The 23,029-nt window shown below is 36.8% G+C and overlaps 1 protein-coding gene across 3 annotated transcripts in view; it reads right to left on the reverse strand.

The window, feature by feature from the left end:
* The window catches only part of ARHGAP15 (Rho GTPase activating protein 15), a 698,570-nt gene that overhangs the window by 672,906 nt on the left and 2,635 nt on the right, over positions 1–23,029 (reverse strand). The window contains exon 2 of one of the 3 annotated variants that reach the window (XM_025261725.2): positions 10,902–10,999. The exons of the other annotated variants lie outside the window; for them this stretch is intronic. The gene's annotated coding sequence lies outside the window, so the exon portion shown is untranslated. The remainder of the gene's footprint in view (positions 1–10,901; positions 11,000–23,029) is intronic. 3 annotated transcript variants of the gene reach the window in all.

Below are 23,029 nucleotides of genomic sequence, written 5' to 3' on the forward strand. Positions count from 1 at the left end.
TGGACCATAATCTGCCAGGCTCCTCTGTCCATGGGATTCTCCAGGCAAGAATACTGAAGTGGATTGCCATGCCCTCCTCCAGGGGATCTTCCCAACCCAGGGACTGAACCTACATCTCTTTTGTCTCCTGCATTGGTCAGTGGGTTCTTTATACTAGTGCCACCTGGGAAGCCCTTTTCTATGTTTATTCCTATACAGTTTCAGAACATCCAGCATTCTGCTAACTATATGTCATATTAAGTTTGTTTCATGTGATCTACATGCTTATTCAGTATTTCCTGTGTTCCTTTTATAACATCTTATCATCATCATCATCATCACTGTTATTAAATTCTATTAGAAAAAAATGATGACTAATGCATTTATATTCTTACAGGAGGCACACAGAAGCATGGTGGATGCCTAAGGAAAATATTGAAGAATTAGTTCATTTTGCATGTGTTTAAAATGTCAATTTTATTTTACAAAACTGTCTAAATAAACATCCTTGAGTTAGAAATTTAAATGTAAATCACTTAAGGCTGCCTTCACAATTTCTCTAGACTTCCTGATTTTATATGTACCAAGAGAAGAGCAAGAATAGCTTGTGATATTACACCAGTTCCACTTTCAATACTGTTTAAAAAACAGGAAACAGTGATGAGAATGCACTTCATAAGAGCCCCACAAAGTTTGGCTCTGTTCAACAGACTTGGTTGGCTCAGTGATATTCTGGGTCCGATTTTCCCACTCACACTGCAAATACCTAAATAGGAATGAATGTGATATTTCGTCTAATTCTAAATTTCATAGCTGCTCTGTCGATTATCTGTTGCACTCTGTCAATTACATTAAGTCTCCTGAGTTAGAAAGTTTATTTTTGACATCTCTTTCCCATCAGAAACATTAAAATAAAAGTATATTAAGAATTATTTGAATTAGGAGAAACTGAATGGACACTATGAAATTATTTCCGTGCTACAGAGCAGAGAAAATTAAAGTTGAAGGATATTGGTGGTTCTTCCCCAAAGTGTCCCCACCTGTTCCAAGTAGTCCCAGGACAGATCTCAAGTGCTGCGTCTCCAAACATCCTTGCCTTGGTCACAGACCCCTAGATCAGGGGGAAACTGTGTCTGGAAAATTAAGGATAACCAGAATTCCAAAGGAAATCTAATGGAGAGCTAGTGGATAAAATGATGGTAGAGCACCCATATTAAGTATAGATCATGTAAGTCTTTAATCATTTATATCCCTGTGCTTCCTGACAAAACCACAAAGACTTAATAAATGTTTGCAGAATATAGAAATGGAAAATAAATATGGACCCTAGTTAAGGCCAGAGTATATAGCCCAGGAAAGTATTACCAATAGAAATGCTTCTGATCAAATTTATTTCTTATTTTAAAAAGAATATGTATAACTTACTCTGGCCAGTGGGTCTAAGGACCAGTGAATGAAGGATATTTCATGGTAAGTTAATGAAATAAGGCTGCAAATAAGCAATGCTTTTCATACTCTTTGAAGCTAACATTAAAGTATATTTGGAAAATCATACAAAATTTTAAAAATATGAACATTAGCCTATTTCCATTTCAGACGACCATTTTGTTTCTTATTAAAAAAAAATAACCACATTTATGACCATCTTGGGATTTAGCAGGGTTCTATGTTCTAACAATAAAGTCTCCTTCAAGTTTCAATTTTCTTTGGGTGCTTGACATTTTTTCTCTAAATGGAAGGACTCTCTTGCCTGACATGGATTCCCACTAAAGACTTAGTGAGGAGAACTATCTCAGAGGTAAGCGCTGAGTGTGCCGCAGTGTTTCCCGTTCCTTGGGTGTTAGCTTGGGTTTCCACTGTGTAGCAGTGAGCTGTACGGTCACCATAACCACCAAAAGCCAAGGTTCTCTCTGCCTTGACACACAGGAACTCCTTGTGGCAATATGACCCCATTCCTTTTCCAGAATGTGTAGGAAGAGCTTTCTCCAGGTCTACTGAGAGTGTGTGGAAACTCCACAGACAGATATTGTATTTGTAAGCAACTCATTTCTGTCCCCTGGAAAGATCTTCTGTTGATCTGTGGTGAAGCACAGCCTGTTTGTTCCCCTGTGGAAATGACTTGTGGCTGTGGTTGCTCCAGTAATGTGTGGCACAACCTCCATGCTGCACTTTCCTGATAGGTCAGTAATTAACTTGCATTGCGATTGTTTGTCATCTCCACCAGAGCAGCCATTTACCAAAATAACATTTTAATTTCACTTTCCTTCGAGTTTGCTTTTCTTTTCTTTTTTTTTTTCCCCTGTGGCTTCTACATCTCTATTAAGCCTAATTTCCCTAGACCATTTTCATAAGCAGAGCAAGTACAATAAAACTCAGTTTCAAAAATGTCAAATATAATGAGAAAGGAAGCTCACAGTAAAGGAATTTGACCATAGCCACACCATTGGGTAACATTGTGTTTGACTGGACAGGTATTACATATAGGAAATGTTATAATAAGACTTTGCATTTAGTTAACTTATATCAAGAAATCTGGGTGATATGCTGCATGTACTACACAAAGTCAGGCAGATCAGCTTCATGGATAAATGGTAATACCGTTATTCTTCACATGGGTATCCTAAATGGTGAAAATGACAAGTAAAATATAAAATGTGTTTTAAGTAGAATAAATACTGAACAAAACTGTGGTAGGCAACCTTAGTATCATGCTGCTAGTGCTCCCTCCCTGGGCACTTTAGCCCACTAGTCTCAATCCTACTGGGAGAAATGCAACATATATTATATTTCAAATAATCTTTGAGCCTCTACCCTGAGAAACAGACTTTCTAGGTCCCACAGTTTCTACAAAAATTATTAAAAATTCTGGAGTAGAGTTGGATATACATGCTTACTTACAATGGAGTCTGATTAGAGTGCAATAGAGAATGGGTCTGAGGGCAATTTCTGGTGATGGTGAAAGTGATACCATATGATAAACTTGAAACTGTATGATAAACACGATTCAAAAGGCAGAGAAGGGATTTCAAGAGCAGTGCAGGCTGAGGTAAAAAAATTTAAGGAAAAGCAAGGTGAACATCCACAACACATAATAGAGGGGAGTGGATAATTTGGAAAGCTAGATACAGACAGTGGATTAGAGCTGGATTAGGACAACCTTGTGGAGAACGCAATGGCACCCCACTCCAGTACTCTTGCCTGGAAAATCTCATGGATGGAGGAGCCTGGTAGGCTGCAGTCCATGGGGTCGCTAAGAGTCGGACACGACTGAGGGACTTCACTTTCACTTTTCACTTTCATGCATTGGAGAAGGACATGGCAACCCACTCCAGTGTTCTTGCCTGGAGAATCCCAGGGACGGGGAAGCCTGGTGAGCTGCCGTCTATGGGGTTGCACAGAGTCGGACACGACTGAAGCGACTTAGCAGCAGCAGCAGGACAACCTTGGGGCTTCCTAGGTGATGCCAGAGGTAATGAACCGACCTGCCAATGCAGGAGACATGAGGCTTGGGTTCGATCTCTGGGTTGGGAAGATCCCCAGGAGGCAGGCATGGCAGCCCACTACAGTATTCTTGCCTGGAGAATCCCATGGACAGAGGAGCGTGGCAGTCTACAGTTCATATGGTTGTGAAGAGTTGGACACAATTGAAGCAACTTAGCACACATGCACAGAAATATTACTGCTTTATTAAAGAATATGGGCTTGTCTTATAGATTCTGGGAACTGTTGATGACTTTGTTAAAGACATAATCTCTTTCCAAAAGACTTGGTGAAAAGAGACCCAGAAGAATGGATCCCCAGTTACTGAGGCTGCACAATGAACAGTAGCATTTTCATGGGATGCTTCTTAATTAACTTTGAATCAGAATAAATACCACCACATCTATTTGTAAACATTAATATTATAATAAGAATATCCCACAATCCGGGAAAAACAAAATCAAAAAACCTTCAGGAAACTCACTTTGAACTTTCAGAGGCATGTTTAATTCTTCTGGTTATAAATCAAATGAAGAGAAAAGTAAAGGCTCCATAGAAAAGACAAAATGAAGCATTTAAGGAAGAGAGGTCCAAGGATACAATTACATCTTATTAAGGACAAAGAAGAAAAATTAAGTTGAGAGTTAGTAGAACTGCTTATGAATTTCCCACTGGTGATCAGGTAAGCAGTTAAAAAAAAAGAAAAAAGAAATAAAAGCAAATAGGAACTAAATGCTTGTATTATTACATTGATGTTCAGGCAGCAAAAGAAATTTTATGAAATGGCAATCTCCTTAGATACAGAAGAGAACCATAAGGGATATAAGTAATGCAATCTTCTCTCTGCTTCCTCTGTCAGTTTTGACCTAATCTAGCAAGAAATGCTGAGCCATTTTCCGCCTCTTGCATACAAGTATCAATTAAGGGAAAACAGGGTGACTATCTTAGGGCAGCGGACAATGAAATGTCACTTACGCAGAAAACATCAGTTGTACAACAAGTTGTTCGGCAGCCACAGAATTAAAATAACTGGCAAAACAAGCTGTCTCATTCTCTGGGACAGACCTGACTCTCTGATCTTTGTTGGAAGTGTATCAAGTGCAAAAATACACATTTCAACCTGTGATGGCTTGTTTCCTGGAATTTCATGTCCTATAGCATTTATTTCCTAAAGGACATGACTCAGTTGCAAAGCCCTTTTATCAAGCAGATGAAATCTAATCACACATTGATTGCAGTACACTAGGCTCCCTCTTTCTCCATCTTGGCCTGCCCAAGTTAAAATATGGGGAAGCTGCATATTGCATAATTAGTGTTCGACAGTAATTAACGAGAGTCAGTAATGGAGGGTAGTAAAATGTGGCTGACATTTGTTTTATTTAGCAAATTTGTTATTGTATCTTATTAGTCTTTCCCTAATGCTCATGTCTTCAAACTCTGAATTGATTGAATTGGATTTCAGTGCCAAAGGGACATGTCTGAGAATGGGCCAGTAACATGGTCCATCACCGTGACAATGATAGCACCATTAAGATACAAATATTTCAGAATAACTTTTTAAATGCATTTAAAAATGATTTCTTTCTTGCTCAATAACATATGCCTAAAATACATTTTAAATCGATTTTTTTGTGTGTTTTTATGTGTGTGTATGTGTATGCCTGTATTTGTATAACATGAATTGTCACAAACTGAATGCATACTCATGTAACCACACCCAAACTGAGAAACTCAAAATCAACAGCACTCCAAAAGCCCTCGGAAGCTCCCTTCCAGTCACTGTCCATCCCCAACCCCATCAGTGATAACCATCATTCTATCTTCTTAAATTTTGTCTATTTTAAACTTATATATAACAGAAACCTAGAATATATACTTTTTACTGCTGGGCTTATTTCACTCAAAATTTCATTTGTGTAGCTGATTGCTATTTGATATTCTTTGGAAGTATCTGTGCAAAATTGTCCTTTTCTTACTAATTTGTAGGAGCTGTTTTATATCCTGAATACAAGTTTCTTTTTAGTATATCTGTTGCAATAGTGATTTTCTTTTTTTGTAGATTGCTTTTTACTCACTTATCTTTTCATTAGTAGAGGTTTAGCTTTAATATATCCAATATATCACTTATCTAACTTTGTGATTAGTGCTCTTTTTGTCCTCTTAAGAAATCCTTGCCTAATCCACGGCTACAAAGACTATTCATGTATTTTCCTCTAAAAAGCTTTGGTGTTTAAACTTTTTTTTTAGAACTGTGATCCTTCTGGAAATAATTGCTGTTTGGTGTGAGGTAGGATAATGTTCTTTCCATATAAATAACTCATATATATATTGGAGAGGAAATGGCAAGACACTCCAGTATTCTTGCCTGGAGAATATCATGGACAGAGGAGCCTGGAAGGCTGCAGTCCATAGGGTCACACAGAGTTGAACACAACTGAAGCGACTTAGCACATGTATGTGTGTGTGTGTGTGTGTGTGTGTGTAAATATATATATATATATATATATATATAATATTAATTAGAAGGAACTGTCATCTCTTGTGATTTATCTAGGTGAAACAAGACCTGGGACCTGGCTCTACATCTGAAGTGAACAGATGCTGAAGAGCTCTCTTATCCACAGGTATAGACAGTAGGTGCCATTGAGTCTAATAATTACATAACTATTTGGTTACAATCTTGGTAAATACTTGGTAACTGGGGATACAAGTTGAATAAAAAGCTTTATTTAACAAGTAGGAAAAAATACCCATTCTTAGAGGAGCAATCCTCAGAAGTTCAGCTTTGCAGATTTTTATCAGCTAGGAGGTTTGTTACAGTCAGAGTTCTGAACATTGGGTGTTTGTTCAGAGCTAGCTCGATTACCCACATAGAAGACTTAGTAGAGAGGTGGGGTTTTAATCTTAGCAAGAAAATGAGGCAATGAATGACCAGTTTTCCAATAGAGGATGTTGTAGTCAGGGACAAAACTATGCCTAATGAAGAAGGTGTGACTTCCTGAGGCACTGGGACTTGTAAACAAGGAGGTAACAGACTTGATTTGTGTATCTTAAGTGCAAACTAAAAGCCATAATCACTTGTTACAGTTTATTATTAAATTCACAGAACTCCATTTCACTGGAATTAGTTAAAGATCCCCTACATTAAGCTTTCCCTTGGGAGGCAGGGTCAGAAATAACTCAACTTCAGCTTAAAAAAAAAAAAGACTCTAGAAGTGAGAAAGAAGATAGCTGACAGCTATAGAGCAGTGATTCTCAAGGATCAGTGTGAGTAGCTTCATAGACATGCATATTTCACTGTACCTTCCAAAGATATTCCCATTTAGCAGGACTGAGAATGAGCCTGAGAAAGAACATATTTGGCCACCACCCTTAGTGATTCATATGCACATTGAACTTTGATGAGAAACTTTGACAGAATTATATAGTTTTTTTTTTAATTTTATATCATCATTGTCCTAAAACTGTTACAATTACTACAGTTGTCTTATTTTTAAAGACCAATGGTACTAGGTTCATACTTGTTAATATTTTTGCTCTAATTAAGTTTTCTGGAATTAAAATTCCCTTTGGAATATGCTGGTGTTTTGGGGGAGTGGTGTGTGGATCATAGTTGAGAACAGCAAGAAGAGAAATGAGTAGGTAGCTAAATAAATATATATTATTTAGTATATAGATTTAGCATTAATTATATATTATCTAGTATATAGATTGACACACAGACACCTAGGTACATGTAAGGAATACTGTGAATATCTTATTTGAGATTAATTAAAATATGATGTTTAGCTATCTAGAACATATATCCAGTCCTAACTTTTGCTGCAAAATTAATTATTTTATATAAAGGAAAAACCAAGTTGGCTTATACTACAAGAAATCTAGGTCTATTGTAGAACTTTCATCAAGTGTTTTTTGTTGTTTTTTTATATCATAAACATAGTAAGTTTGAGTAAAACAACTTGAACAATTTGAACATTTGGAAAGCCATTCTCTTCCTTGTTAAACATCAAAAGATATTTAGTGTGAGAACAAAACAGATTCCACAAAATATTGCTGTTTTCATTCAAATTTAATCTGAAATCTGGGGACAGTAAAATTTCTCCTTGGAAAGAAAGTCATGACCAACCTAGATAGCATATTCAAAAGCAGAGACATTACTTTGCCAACAAAGGTCCGTCTAGTCAAGGCTATGGTTTTTCCAGTGGTCATGTAGGGATGTGAGAGTTGGACTGTGAAGAAAGCTGAGCACCGAAGAATTGATGCTTTTGAACTGTGGTGTTGGAGAAGACTCTTGAGAGTCCCTTGGACTGCAAGGAGATCCAACCAGTCCATTCTGAAGGAGATCAGCCCTGGGATTTCTTTGGAAGGAATGATGCTAAAGCTGAAACTCTAGTACTTTGGCCACCTCATGCGAAGAGTTGACTCATTGGAAAAGATCCTGATGCTGGGAGGGATTAGGGGCAGGAGGAGAAGGGGACGACAGAGGATGAGATGCCTGGATGGCATCACCGACTCGATGGACATGAGTCTGAGTGAACTCCGGGAGTCGGTGATGGACAGGGAGGCCTGGCGTGCTGTGATTCATGGAGTCGCAAAGAGTCAGACATGACTGAGTGACTGAACTAAACTGAACTGAAAGCTTTCTTTCATGAAGTCAAGAATATCAAAATAGTAAAAATTTTTAGCAGTCCACATTATTTAAATTAAAAGTTTTTGAGTGTGTTTTTCAATGCTAGACTTTGAAGATACTATAATATCCTCTGTTATTGTATATCTTAAATTGTATCCTTTCTAGGCTGCTTAACTAAAGGCTCTTATGTTGCTATAACTGCTTGAAGAGCTTCAGCTGCATTATTAGGAACCTCAACCCAGGATTTGTTTAGGGGATATTTTCCCACTAAAATAAGTTGTTTTGCTTGTCTTTCCTCAAAGTAGATTTCAGAGGCCTCTCCTCAGGAAGTAGGAGTTAGAAGTGATAGTTGTATGCATTATCAAACTAGGTTCCAGGTAACTGAGTGTAACTGTAATTTGAAGTAATTTAGCCAAATTTCTGTCTTAATTTAGACCCCTCATAAAGCAAAATATAGGATTTTGGCTTAGACATCTTGAAGTGAAAAAGGAATTCATAAATGGTAGAATTTTAAAATGTCTATCAGATTACCTATTTAAAAATTATTGAACAGTAGTTCTTTTTCTCTGTGTCCTCCCATATCATTTATATCCCTTGTCATGACTACTTCTGGAAAAGAGATAATCATCTATTAAGAGATAGCACATATGATGGGCTATACAACCACACTTGGGCTACATTTCCTCACCCTATGCACTGAGAATTTCACACATGTATGTGTGTGCATGCACGTGTGCACATGTTTAAATTGTTGTTACTATTATTATTGCCACCTAAGGTATACAAAACTAAAACTCTCTTTTCTTTGCCCTGTGACAATTCATCCTTTGCAAGTATAGGTGTTCTGATCTGTATTTGATATTTTATGATTTTGTGAAAATCAGGGAAACTAAAGATTATTATATTTGCTATTACTTAGAAAAGTTAAATTTTGGAGACATCTTAATGGTTAAAACAATGCTTTGAGGAGGGCTAGCAGCAGAAGAGTTTGTTCTTCCAAGTAAGGAAAATAAGCCTAGTTGTGAAAGGCAGACAAACAAAAGAAGGACCTAAATGAAAAGGTTATAGATAAATGGAGGCTTTTTCATAAAGTAAATGTGCTAGTCAGTCTCCAGTCATTTATTAGGATTCATTGTGTGCACAGAAGTTACTTGGAGGACTCTAGTTCTCTCTAATCATTACACCCTGCTCCTGCTTTCTTAGGAGCAGCTATAAATTCAAGAAGAGGTGGAAAACCGGCAGACTGCCAACCAAATTCAACCCACAGACATATGTTGTTGGGCCTGAACAATGTTTTGGAGAATTTTGAATCAGCTTCCAATTGAAACATGATAATTTTTACTTTTTCTAAAAAAAAGTCTGTATTTGTGTGTCTTCTCTTAAAAAATGACGAGATGTGAAGAACTGGTTAAGGTATGCATGAGAACTATCAGGTGGAGATGTGTAGCTTCAGCATCTTGTAAATAGAACAAGTTCTCTCTGAATCAGGCTTTTTCTCCCTTCACCCTTGATTTGCATAGATAACCTGACTGACCTGGGGATATCTGTGACTGACACCAGGAGTCAATCACCTCTAGGAGTTTTGCTTCTCTGATTTGTGGGTTGAGCAGAGTTTCTGCTGCATATTGAACTGGTATGATTTTCAACATCTTATTATTTTTAAATCCAAGCTGATAGGATTGAAAATGGAGAACAAAACCAAGAGACTGCATTTGTATCTCAACTTTAGAAAAAAATTCACTGGAGATTAAGATTATTTCATTTATTTATACAATTTTTTCAACATGATCTGAAATTACCAAGAGTAGGATATTGTGCTCTTTGCTATTGCTAAGCAAGTTCCTTTTCCCCCTCTCTGCTCTGACCTCCTTTACTGTTTCTATTATATTTTGGCAGATAATCATATCCTGACTTCTTTTGTTCTCTGTTCTCTACTTGAGTTAGATGTCCCTCCTGCCAAATTGACTTTGGACTCCTAAAAGTCAAATGCTGTATTTTTTTCAGTGTTGATACACTGTACTGGACCAAGAACGTTTGGTGCCTGACTGAAACTCTTTGTTTCTAATTTTTCCAGTATTAAAATGAGCATTTGCAACAAGTGCAAGTTTGCCACCATATTAGAATGGTCATGATTCGCAGTCCCAAGTGTTACTGGATTCTCATGCTTCTTTCCTACTCTCCACATCAAAAGCTGCCACATGGACCTGGGATCAGTGCACGATGGTCAGGGAAAGTCAGAATATCCACTGCATCTCACCTTGGCTCCATTCATGACTCATGACATACTCTCTACCCATCTGCCATGTTAACTAGTCTCTGGTTTTCCTCTCCAACTGATTTCCCACCCTGCAGCTATGGTAAACTTGTTAATCCCCTTTCTTAGAGCCAGACTTCTAACCTAAAACTTCTGGCCTGTAAAAAGCAGCTAATTCTCCAGGGACAACCCCACAGTCACTTATCTCCCAATTATTTCATCAGGGACTTCCCACTGCCACACCTTCTGTCATTTAATGGATGGCCTAATACCAAGTGCTTTCAGAATTAGGACTGAGATTGGTATATTCAGTCTACCTCCATACATGAAATCTTCATCAGGTTTCCTCAAGGGGAAAACAAAACAGAATAAAAACAGAAAAAGACTTTGCTCACTGGCTCAGCACCTTAGACCTTGGACATTCCAAAATCTTTTCTTATTTTTCCCCGAGAGTATTTTGCTAGGACCCCCATGCTTTGTGAACAATCTACATTGATACTTTAAAATCCAAGGCAAAAATTAGATATAATATAAAAGTGAGTCAAAAAAACCTACTTTTTTTTTGCTCTCCCCATAGTTTCTGTAGTTCGTCTTTGCTTCATTTTAATTTTAGGTCCAAGATTCAGTAGCTGCCTTCCACTTTTTGAACTGCTCTGTGTGATGAATATTAATTTTTAAAAATTAAAGGGTATTTTTGGTTAGGACACATCGTGAACTGCTCGAAGGAAATTCTCCATATCAACCAAAAATTGGTAAATAAACAAGAAAAGAGTGAGCCTCCTTCCTTGTCCCCCACACAGCTGTATTGAGGAAATGAAACTAATAGCAAGAAATTGCTTTTGACGAGTTTCATAATCTTGTCAGACTAATCAGAGTTGAAATAAACCAAAATTATCCTGACATGATTTTTATATCATACAGAAGGGGAAAATGGTCATCATGTGTTTCAAGACAATCTGATAGAACAGTTAGTCTACAACTACTATTCACATTACATTTAATCTTTCTAAAACAGTATTTTATGACACAAACTAGGCAAAGTTTCTTATGTACATTATTATTTTTTTTAATCTTGTGAGAAAAAGCCTTGTTTTATAGATCAGGGCTTCCCTGATGGCTCAGTAGAAAGAACCTTGCCTGTCAATGGAGAAGATGCGGTTTCAATCCCTGGGTCAAGAAGATTCCCCAGCAAAGGAAATGGCAACCTACTCCAGTATTTTCGCCTGGGAAATCCCATGGCCAGAGGAGCCTGGCAGGCTATATAGTGCATAGGGTCACAAAAGATTCAGATATGACTTAGCAACTTAAGAACAATAATAAATCAGGAAAGTCTGGCTCAGAGAGATTAAGTAAGTTGTATAAAATAACATATATACTATCTAACAAGTGATGGAGCCCAAGATTTAACTTTATTTTTTCTGACTTCCCAGGCAATACTCTTTTATCTTTATTATCTCTCATATTGGTTAGAATGGCTATCATCAAAAAAATCTACAAACAATAAATGCTGGAGAGGGTGTGGGGAAAAGGGAACCCTCCTCCTACACTGTTGGTGGAAATGTAAATTTGTACAGCCACTACTGAGCTTTCCTGTGGCTCAGTATACCTGTGGCGGATTCATGTTGATATATGGTAAAACCAATACAATATTGTAAAATTAAAAAAAAAAAATAATCTGCCTATAATGCAAGGGACGTGGTTTTGATCCCTGGATCAGGAAGATATCCTGGAGAAGGGAATGGCAACCCACTCTGGTATTCTTCCCTGGAAAATTCCATGGACTGAGGAGACTGTGCTCAGAAAGAGTCGGACAGGACTGATTAACACTTTCATTTTCACTTCACAGCCATTATGGAGAATGATACGGAAGTTCCTTAAAAAAGCAAAAATAGAACTACCACAAGTGAAGTGAGTGAAAGTCACTCAGTCATGTCCAACTCTTTGCAACCCCTTGGACTATTACTGTCCATGGAATTCTTCAGGCCAGAATATTGGAGTGGAGATCCCTCCTCCAGGGGATCTTCCCAATGCAGGGATTGGACTCAGGTCTCCTGCATTGCAGGTGGATTCTTTACCAACTGAGCTATCAGGGAAGCGCCTACATTACAATTTACTATGTGGTAAAAAGTATGAGGAGGGGAACAGCCAAGCCATGATGACCAGATATTATCTATTTGGCTGTATGATCAGAAATCTGACCATATGATCCAGCAATCCGACTCCTAGGTAAACATAAGGAGAAAGACATGATTCAAAAGGATACATGCACTCTGATGTTCACTGGAGCACTATTTACAATAGCCAAGAGGTGGTAGGAACCTAAATGTCCATCATCAGAAGAAAGGATAAAGAAGATGTGGCATATATATATATATATATATACACACACACACACAATGGAATATTATAATAGTCATAAAAGGAAACAAAACTGTGCCATTTTCAGAGACATGGATGGACCTAGGGACTGTCATACAGAGTGAAGCAAGTCAGAAAGAGAGAAACAAATATCGTATAATGTCTCTCAGATGTGGAATCTAGAAAAATGGTATAGATGAACTTATTTGCTATTAGAAGAGAGTCATAGATGTAGAGAACAAACAAATTTACCAAGGGAGAAGGAGGTGGTGCTACAAATTGGGAGATTGGGATTGACATATGTACATTACTATGTAAAAAGAAAAAAGAATTAATGAGAACATATTGTACAGCCCTGGGAACTCTACTCAGTGATCTGTGATGACCTAAATGGGAGGAAACCTAAGAAAAGAATGGATATATGTATATGTAAAACTGATTCACTTTGCTGTACAGCAGAAACTAGCACAAAGTATAAAGCAATGCTGCTGCTGCTGCTAAGTCGCTGCAGTCGTGTCCGACTATGTGCGACCCCATAGACAGCAGCCCACTAGGCTCCTCTGTCCCTGGGATTCTCCCAGGAGTGGATTGCCATTTCCTTCTCCAATGCATGAAAGTGAAAAGTGAAAGTGAGATCGCTTAGTCATGCCCAACTCTTAGCGACCCCATGGACTGTAGCCTACCAGGCTCCTCCGCCCATGGGATTTTCCAGGCAAGAGTACTGGAGTGGGGTGCCGTTGCCTTCTCCAATAAAGCAATATATTCCATGTAAAATATATATATATATACATATATATGTGTGTATATACATATATATAAATATAATCTTTACTATCTCCATAAGAAATGAAAATGTTCTGGACCAGAACTTGGGAGGAATATGTCCTTAGCCTGTCCTCAAACACTTCTATTTCTCCACGCTTCCTTGTCTTTTATTAAATCTGCTTTTTCCACTAGCTTGCTAGAATAGCCACATAAAATAATTATGCAAAGTCACTTTTAAAACTCTAAATACATTATAAATAGACAATAGACATTTTTATTTGTATTAATTAATTTGAACCCAACCATTACCATAAAGACATAAAATAAACTTTACATAGGCCAAATGACGTAAGAGAAATGAGTACTAAAGTAAGACCCTTTGGCCATAGTCTAGGAAAGACTTAAAGGATAACCAAATGAGAAACTAAGACAATAACTGAACACAGAGAGAAGGAACTGAATGACAATGGTAATTGATTGGATGTATGGACAGGAATCCATGGAGATCCCAAGCTTACTTCTTTAGGTGATTTGAAGAACTTAACTGAAGTTTGAAAGAGAATGGGGATTCTGTAGGGAGATTATGGTTTTCACATGAGGCATATAATCAGTTTGAACTGCTGACTAGACATTAGGGAAGAGGTATCAAGTGACAACTGCAACCAGGAACAATACTGGGAGAGAGACCCAAGCCAAACATAAAAATTTAAGGCCTATATTGATTAAATTCAAATCATAAAAATGGATAAGAATGTCAAGTAATCTTGTGAGAAAAAGAGATGGCCTAAAATTGTGCCATCCACTAGAAATAATTGTAACATGAGTAATTTAAAATTTTCTGGTAGCCATCCTGTATGAGGAAAATGAAAGAAGTGACCACATTAAAATAATATTTTTTATTTAATTCCCTATGTTGACATAATTTTAGCATATAAAAATGTAAAAATATTAATGAGATATTTTACATTGTTTGTTTCCATTGTCTTAAAAAACTGGTGCTTATTTAACACTCAATTTAGATTCGTGCATTTTGAATGTTAAATAGCCATCTAGGGCTAATTTCTACCATAATGGACAGCATGATTCTAGGACAGAATTTGTGGGATCTAAGGGCTGAAAGGAAACATAGGGTCCAGGGAAGATAAGAAAAGAGAAACAGGAAACTAAGGCAAAAAATGTCTTCTTCCTCACATATTTTATAACATGTCTACATAAAGTAGATGTGTGCATATATATATATGAATAAGGGACAGGTTTTTATAGATGGAATAGTTTTTTTACATATGAAACAGAGCAGGATCCTTCTAAACTGTTTCAGACTATAGCACCTCATGAATGAGGTTCAGTATGGCTTAACTACTGACGCCTAACAGGCTTAGAAATGATAACATGGCATAGTGGAAAATGACAAGAATTTTATATCATGTGGATCTTCATACGAATCATGATTCAGCCTACCAATAGCACTATAAATTTGGGCACTTAACCACTTAACCTAAGCTTTCTTATCTTTAAAATGGGAATACTAACTCCCTTACATGATTTTTGTAGGATTCAAATGCTATTAAGTATGCAAAACACCTGATACATAATACACAGTGAATAAATCATAGCACTAATGATTATTATTAATAATCCCACTCTAATAATCATTTATATTAATGATGTCTCATGCTACCGCAAGTATCTAGACAAGAAAGGAATACTGTTTGTTTAGCCTAACATCATGGTACCTACCACAGTGTTGGAGACACCACTGGGATAAATCAACATTCATTTTTTTCCTCCTACATTCTGCTTCCTTTAGGAGAACCATCAAGGTATGAATAGAGGCTCAGACTACTTGATTTCCCAGGGCATGTAGCAGAAAGGTGAAAAAGATTAATATGGGCCTCACTGTTCAGTTTCTATCCCTTAAAGTTCTAATATGAACTTAATTGAAGCAGAAAGATTAATTAGAAAAAAAAAAATTCCCTTGACACAGCACTCAACTTCCTGAGCATTCTACCTTTTACAGCTATTTTAAAAAGAAATCTCGTTATGACTCCAAGCTTGTCATTATATCAGCAGAGACTAGAACAAAAAGTTCTCTAATTGTTTAGGAAATGAATCTAAAATAAGTAAAATTATTCAATGTAACACCATGGTTTTAGAGAAACAGCTTAAAATTTAAATGCTGAGAGGTAGTTGGTGTTTTTTTTATCAGTTTATTCAATATGTTCTCAGATGGAGGGTTGTTTGATTTGGAGTTTCAGAAAAGCGCCACAATATATAATGGATCCAATGTTCCAATCCCACCTTCAACACTGTCGTGTTACTCAAAATGAGTCCATAAAGTGTCATTGTTTGAAATATGTTTCTAGCTTTCTTTCCCCTAAGTTTATCTTATTTGTGAGACCCAACAAAAGTCACAAATCTCCAGAAAACCTTCCCTGGCTCTACAGTCTACATTCAGCTTTCATATCATTTATTCTTTCACTAATCAATTATTTATTGAGTGTTTATTATATGCCTACCACTGTTCCAGATTCTCAGTATTCAGTAGTAAAGAGGCAGAAAAAGTCAATATTTTCATAGAGCATTCAGTTTTGGGTAAAGATAGCCACTAAACGACTTCACATGTAATAATGATTCCTCATATCCAAAATGCCATTTAAGCAAACAAAAGCAGAGTAATTAGGCAGAGCATCTGAAAAATAATGGAAAAGACTAAATTAAAGTACAATAGAAAATCATTTGGAATGTTTTAGTTGGAGAGTTGTATGATTTAAGTCTTAAGAAAGTTACTCTGGCTACTCTTCAGAAAATGATTATCATGAAATGTAGAATCAGGGAAATGAGTCAGGAGAACTCTACAGCAGTAGAGGTGGTAAGAAGTGATTAAATTTGGGATATCTTGATATACATTTACCCCTTGCTTAATGTTTAATTCGTTCCTCCTAAGAGAAAATCAGTTAAATAAAAGCAAGATACCCAACCAACATTTATAAATATAAAAATGCATGAATAGATTTTAAAAATGGGTTTATGTAAGTAGTAACAACAATTTGAAAAATACTCTACATAAAACATATTAAAAGTGTATTTAATATATTTCTTTTATTCTGTATCTTTGTCTTCACCAATGTTTTTGAGACAGATTTCTTGCCCTCAGATGGGCAAGAAAATGCTAAATTACATTTATCATTTAATGATTACATGATAAATTATATAAATGATACTTAATGATATAACAAAAACAAACAAACTATTATAGGGTCAGAAAACCTGACAGGAACATTCTACAAGCTGCTATTTCTTCAACATTTTCAGTTCATTCAAAATGTTCAAATAAACATTGCTCCATATATTTCACATGATTTGTCTCTAACTTGAAGCTAGGAAGTGAATTAGTAAGTGTGGTTCTATTTAAAATTGTGATGTCATCTAAATGCCATGTTTTGTAGTGTATACATTTATCGGGTGTTTTGAGGAATATTCAGTATACAAACAAACAAAAAATAAAAAGACCCAATAGTCTGAAAAAAAATATATATATACCTTTTTAAGAGCCAACACTGAGAAAAGTAAACAGGATTATGGGAGATGAACTAATATTTTGCAGGTTCTGCCTATTGCTGATTAACTGGATGTTGGTTTGGGATAGTGAGTATGAGAGATGGAATGAAATTGGGGATAATTCTTAATTTACTATCCTGAACAGAGAGATAAATGGTGGTGCCATTAAATGAGATAAATGAAAATAGGGAAGAGGCAGGCTAGGTTGGGGGCAGATGGGGAGTAATTAGGAGCTTAGTTTTTGAACATACTCATTTTGTTGTCTCTTGAAACATTCAAGTGGAGATGATAGGCAATAGCATTTACAGCTTTAGTGCTAAAATACAAAAGGCTTGGTCTTGAGAGTAATTAGAATATCAGTTCAGTTCAGTTCAGTCACTCAGTCATGTCCGACTCTTTGCCACCCCATGAATCACAGCATGCCAGGCCTCTCTGTCCATCACCAACTCCCGGAGTTCACTCAGACTCACGTCCATCGAGTCAGTGATGCCATCCAGCCATCTCATCCTCTGTTGTCCCCTTCTCCTCCTGCCCCCAATCCCTCCCAGCATCAGAGTCTTTTCCAATGAGTCAACTCTTCGCATGAGGTGGCCAAAGTACTGGAGTTTCAGCTTTAGCATCATTCCTTCCAAAGAAATCCCAGGGCTGATCTCCTTCAGAATGGACTGGTTGGATCTCCTTGCAGACCAAGGGACTCTCAAGAGTCTTAGGTAGTATTTAAAATCATGGCAATATATAATATTGCATAGAAATAAACTTGAAGACAATAGCTAGGACCGAAAAAGTAGAAATATGAAGATTAAGTGCAGGACATTTTAAAATTTAGAGGGTTGGGTAATGGGAACAGCTAGCAAAGAGACAGAAAAGGAGCATCCAAATAGTTTGGAGAAAAACTGGGAGAATGAAATATCATAGAATTTAAATAAGGAGAGAATTTCAAGAGAGAAGGAATGTTCAGTTGCATCAAATGCAACTCACATTGAATAACATGAAGATATAAATAAGCCACCGAGTTTAGCAAAATGAAACTCTGGGCTTCCCAGGTGGTGCTAATGGTAAGGAATCCACAGGCTAACACAGGAGACTTAACTGAAGCAGTTGGATCCCTGGGTTGCTAAGCTACCCTGGAGGAGGAAATGGCACCTCACTTCAGTACCCTTATTCTGAAGAATCCCAAGGATAGAGGAGCCTGGTAAGCTATAGTACATGGAGTCACAATGAAGTGGACATGACTGAGCATTTGAGAACAGCACAGCACAACCAGTCTCTGACAATAGCATATTCTGTAATATTTCTAAGGCATTGACTTTAAATTTATGAATTTATATTTAAATTCTTATGTTTATACACTTAGCTACCTAAGAAGTTTTCACTGGCTAGATAGCACACTGACTCTGTATCCCCAATAATTCTGTACTTAGTTGGAGCTCAAAATTATTTATGGAATTGAATTGGGCTGATGCCCATCGAAAGAGAAAAATCAATTTTAAAATTCACAGTTGTATGTTTTTGACAAGACTGATTTTTTAAAAATAAGATAGTCTGCCTATTTTTTGGCATCCTCTAAATACTCCCTCTCATCAAATGTGCTTTCCTACCACTTCAATGAAGATAGAATCAACAGAGAAAGTGTTCCTTCAACTTCCTCTCCTCACTTCATCTTCTCTACATCCAATTCATCTACATACACACTCATTAAAGTGCTCTTCCTTCTGTTTCAGGTTAACTTATCTATTTGAGCTAGTGATTACACCAATCTGTACTGTATCATCTGAGACCTTGTTGGATATCTGAATATATATATATTTTTCTTTATTTTCATTTCTTTTCTCTTTCCCTTCACTTAAACATTCATATTTCTTTTTTTTAATTTAATTTTATTTTTTAACTTTACAATATTGTATTGGTTTTGCCATATATCAAAATGAATCCGCCACAGGTATACATGTGTTCCCCATCCTGAACACTTCTCCCTCCTCCCTCCCCATACCATCCCTCTGGGTCTTCCCAGTGCACTAGCCCCAAACATTCATATTTCATCCTCATTTAGCTATTGCCTATTTCAAGCTTTATAAAAAGAATATTTTATATACACTAGCCTCAATTCCCTACTTCCTTTAATATCTCATTCTAGCCTTGAACTTAACTAAGATTTTGGTCCTTAATTATACAGTTGAGAAAGGATACACTCTGTTATTAGTAAAAAAACAAACAAGACCTCTAACCTTTTAAAAAACAAGCTTATCTCAATCATAATAACAGAAATATTACATAAAACTATATGAGGACACAGTTTTATGCAGACTGGAAAAACCTGAAATGTTTGGTAACACAATCTGTTAGAAAAGCTATGAAGCGTCCACCAGCACTCTCAATAAGTGCTGATGGAAGTTCCAAAACTTACAACTAACATGAAGGACAGTTTGGCAATACCATTTTATCTATCTATCTATCTATCAGTACCATTTTATCTCTTGGCTTACAAAAACACAGTATTTCTGGGAATTCATTCCATAGATATATTTTCAAATGTACACAATTATATTAAAACATTCTTTTCAGCAGCAAAAAAAATTTAAAACACTCATGACTGTTTTAAGAAAGAGACTGGTTAGATTAAGTACAATATATCCACACAGTGGAATACAGTACAGCTATAAACAAAGAGAGAGAGAATTAGACAGTTTATTATCTTTATAATTAAAATAGCTCCAAGATATTACTGAAAGAAAAAAGTGAAGAGATATATATATAGAATACTACCTTTAATGTAATAAAGATATTTACACACATACATGTGTGTATATACATATATGCTTCTGCATAAAAAAAAAACTATAAAAGGATTTAAAAAAAATATTAAAAGTGGTTACTTGTTGGGTTAAGGTGGGAAAAAACAGAGGTTTATAGAAGCAGGAAAATAAGAAAGATTTTCACTAAAATGCTTATATTTAGGTTTTGTTTTCAAACCATTTCACTGTGTCACTTATTCTCAAAATTAAAAACAACCAATCAAAGTTCCACAATATAGAAGAAAAAACAAAATATTATAAGCACAGCCTATATTAGAACCTCTCTTCATAGAGGACAAGCATTTCTCCAAACCACTCTAAAGAGTATATCATCAACAGTAAGTCCTATGGAAGAAGTAAACAAAGCCTGATGCTACATAGCCCATCCAGATGCAATTATGGCCATCCAGTTAGGGATTTCCCCTGCCTAACAACCTTGTAGTTACCTATACTATAGAGTCATGATCTGCTCAGCAAGTTCACTCTATTAGAATCTCAAACTATCTGCCCCAACCTCTTACTAGTATACTTGTCGCTTAACTGCAGGAGACAACTCACTCTGCCTTGGAAATTCTGTTACTCCATGTTTTCATCCTTTGACACGTTCTTTCCTGTCCCTCAGAATGTTTCTCATCTCCCCAGTTCTAACTTTCTCTGGAAACTACCATAGTAGCACCCCCTTATCCATGGAGATGCATTCCAAGAGCCACGATGGGTACCCAAAACTACAGGCAGTACAAATCCTATATAGACAATGTTTTTTCTTAGTATACAAACCTATGATAGAGTTAATGATAGAGTTTAGTTAATTAGTCACAGGAAAAGATTAACAACTACTAACAGAACAATTACAACAACCTGTTGTAAAATTATGTGGACAGTGGTCTCTCACACACACAAATTATTTTACTGTACAAATTTACTGTCTTTTTCATCTTAATTAAGCACTTACCATGCACTGTGGTCATAACTATTGCAGTTTGAGGTGCAACAGCAAAGCACACAGGATTTTATTTCCCTTCTTCACAATTTCATGAATAGAAGATTCAGGTTCACCCCTACTGTAAATCTTAGCAGCCTCAACATATATATATATATATATATTTTTTTTTTTTTTTTTTTTTTTCTCTCACACCCTTTCACTTAGGGGAAGCACGCAGGGCTTTTCATTGGCATGTCCAAACAACCAGGTTGGCAGCACTACTCTCGTGCTTTGGGGCCAGTATTAAGTGAAATAAGGGGACTCCAGAACAAACGCGAAATTTCAAACCCAGGAGAGCATGGATCTGATAAGCAAGATGGCTGAGGAGTGAGTTACAGAGGAAACGCTAGACTCCGGACGGATTCGCAGGAGCAGGACAGGGTGAGACTTCGTCAAGCTACTTCAGAAAGGTGAACAATTGCAAATGTATGAATTATTTCTGGAAGTTTGTCTTCAATAGTTTTGGACTGTGGTTGATTGTGGACACTGCGGAAAGCAAAACTGTGGAGAAGGGGGAACTGCTGTACACATATTTATTCAAAAATTTTGTCCTGATTTCTCTGATTGAATATGGTAAATGATATGTCTGCAAAATTCTCTAGTTTATTGCCTGGCATATAACAGGAAGATGAAAATGTTCGATGAAGTTCTGAATCCTAATAGAACATCTCATATTTTTTTTATGGTACTTGATAAATTTTGTTGCCATTATAATTATTAATATAATGATTTTACTAGATTTTGTGAAGAAGGAAATGCCTACCCACTCCAGTATTCTTGCCTGGGAAATTCCATGATCAAAGGAGCTTGGTGGGCTACACTCAATGGGGTTGCCAAGAGTGGGACGACTGAGCAAGTAAACAACAACTATATTATAAGCTTTTAGAAGAGAAGTATTGAGGGGCAAGGGTTTATACATGGAGTGCGTGTGTGCTCAGTGGCTCAGCTGTGTCTGACTCTGGGACCTCATGGACTGTGGCCCGCCAGGCTCCTTTGTCCATGGGATTTTTCAAGCTCTAATACTAGAGTAGGTTGCCATCACTTCCTTCCAGAGGATCTTTCGTACCCAGGGATGGAACCCACCTCTCCTGCATTGCAGGAGATTCATTTCCACTGAGCCACCTGGGAAGCACACAGGAATGGCTGTGGAAAAATATTTTAAAATTCAGATTAATTAAAACATTTGCTTCATTTAGACCTACTCTTAAACTGACATTGTTTCTGTCTGACTACAGAGCTTAGAAAGTTTAAGTTAAGTAGTGCTTTGGTTCTTATTTAAATATTTATTTACTTGGCTGTGCCAGGTCTTAGTTGCAGCATGCAGGATCAAGTCCCCTTACTAGGGATCTGATCTGAGGCCGCTGCATTGGGAGCCAGGAGTCTTAGCCATTGGACCAGCAGGGAAATCCCAAGTAATGCTTTTAAATGTTACCCTATGTGGCTGTGTAATGGTTTTCTATGGCTTTCACCTCTAAGATATGAAGTTCCCTTACTTCTGAGGGAAGAATTTTAGTTCCTCAGTGTGGTGCCCCCTCTTTTCAGCTGAGACTCCATGTGTTGCAGGGGAAGGTGGCTCATCAGTGCAAGAGTAAGCCAGTTACCCAAGCCTGATCACTCAGGGTATCTAAGTCTCAAAGGCAGCTCAGCATGGTCACGTGACCCGCTTTTATTCAGTCAGATCTTAATCTGAGGTATCTTTGCTGTGGTGTTGGAGGAAAGACACTCTTTTGTACAAAGTTTTCTGAAAGAGTGAGATGTAAACTTGAAGCCTCCTGGTCAACTTAGTATGAGCTTCTGCCTGAGAGTGCTTATAGAAAAGTGAGAACAAGAGCTAGGGAATGAAGAAAATGATCTTGGTAATCCTGTGTGCGCTGCTGGGTCCAGCCTGATTTTTCTCTCCTTGGATTTTCAGTTATACAAATCAGGGCCTACCTCTATTGCCTAGAGTAATTTTAGCTTATTTTCTATCATTTGCAAACAAAGGTTTTTTATCTACTATAAGCTGAAATTTAGAATAATTATAAGTACATTTTATAGTTTAGTTATATAACATTATCTTGCAGTACAAAAAATAGGGTGCCCAAAGTGTTCAGGATATTAAATGATATTTAAAATACACATGGAAAACATTGGATTAGGCTAGTTTCTAATTGTATGAGAATAGCAAAATACCCTGAAAATATAGTACAGTTAATTTCCATCCACTGCAAGAAACCTATGTATTTCTT

Source organism: Bubalus bubalis, chromosome 2 (genome assembly GCF_019923935.1).
Source record: "Bubalus bubalis isolate 160015118507 breed Murrah chromosome 2, NDDB_SH_1, whole genome shotgun sequence".
NCBI classification, from domain to species: Eukaryota; Metazoa; Chordata; class Mammalia; order Artiodactyla; family Bovidae; genus Bubalus; species Bubalus bubalis.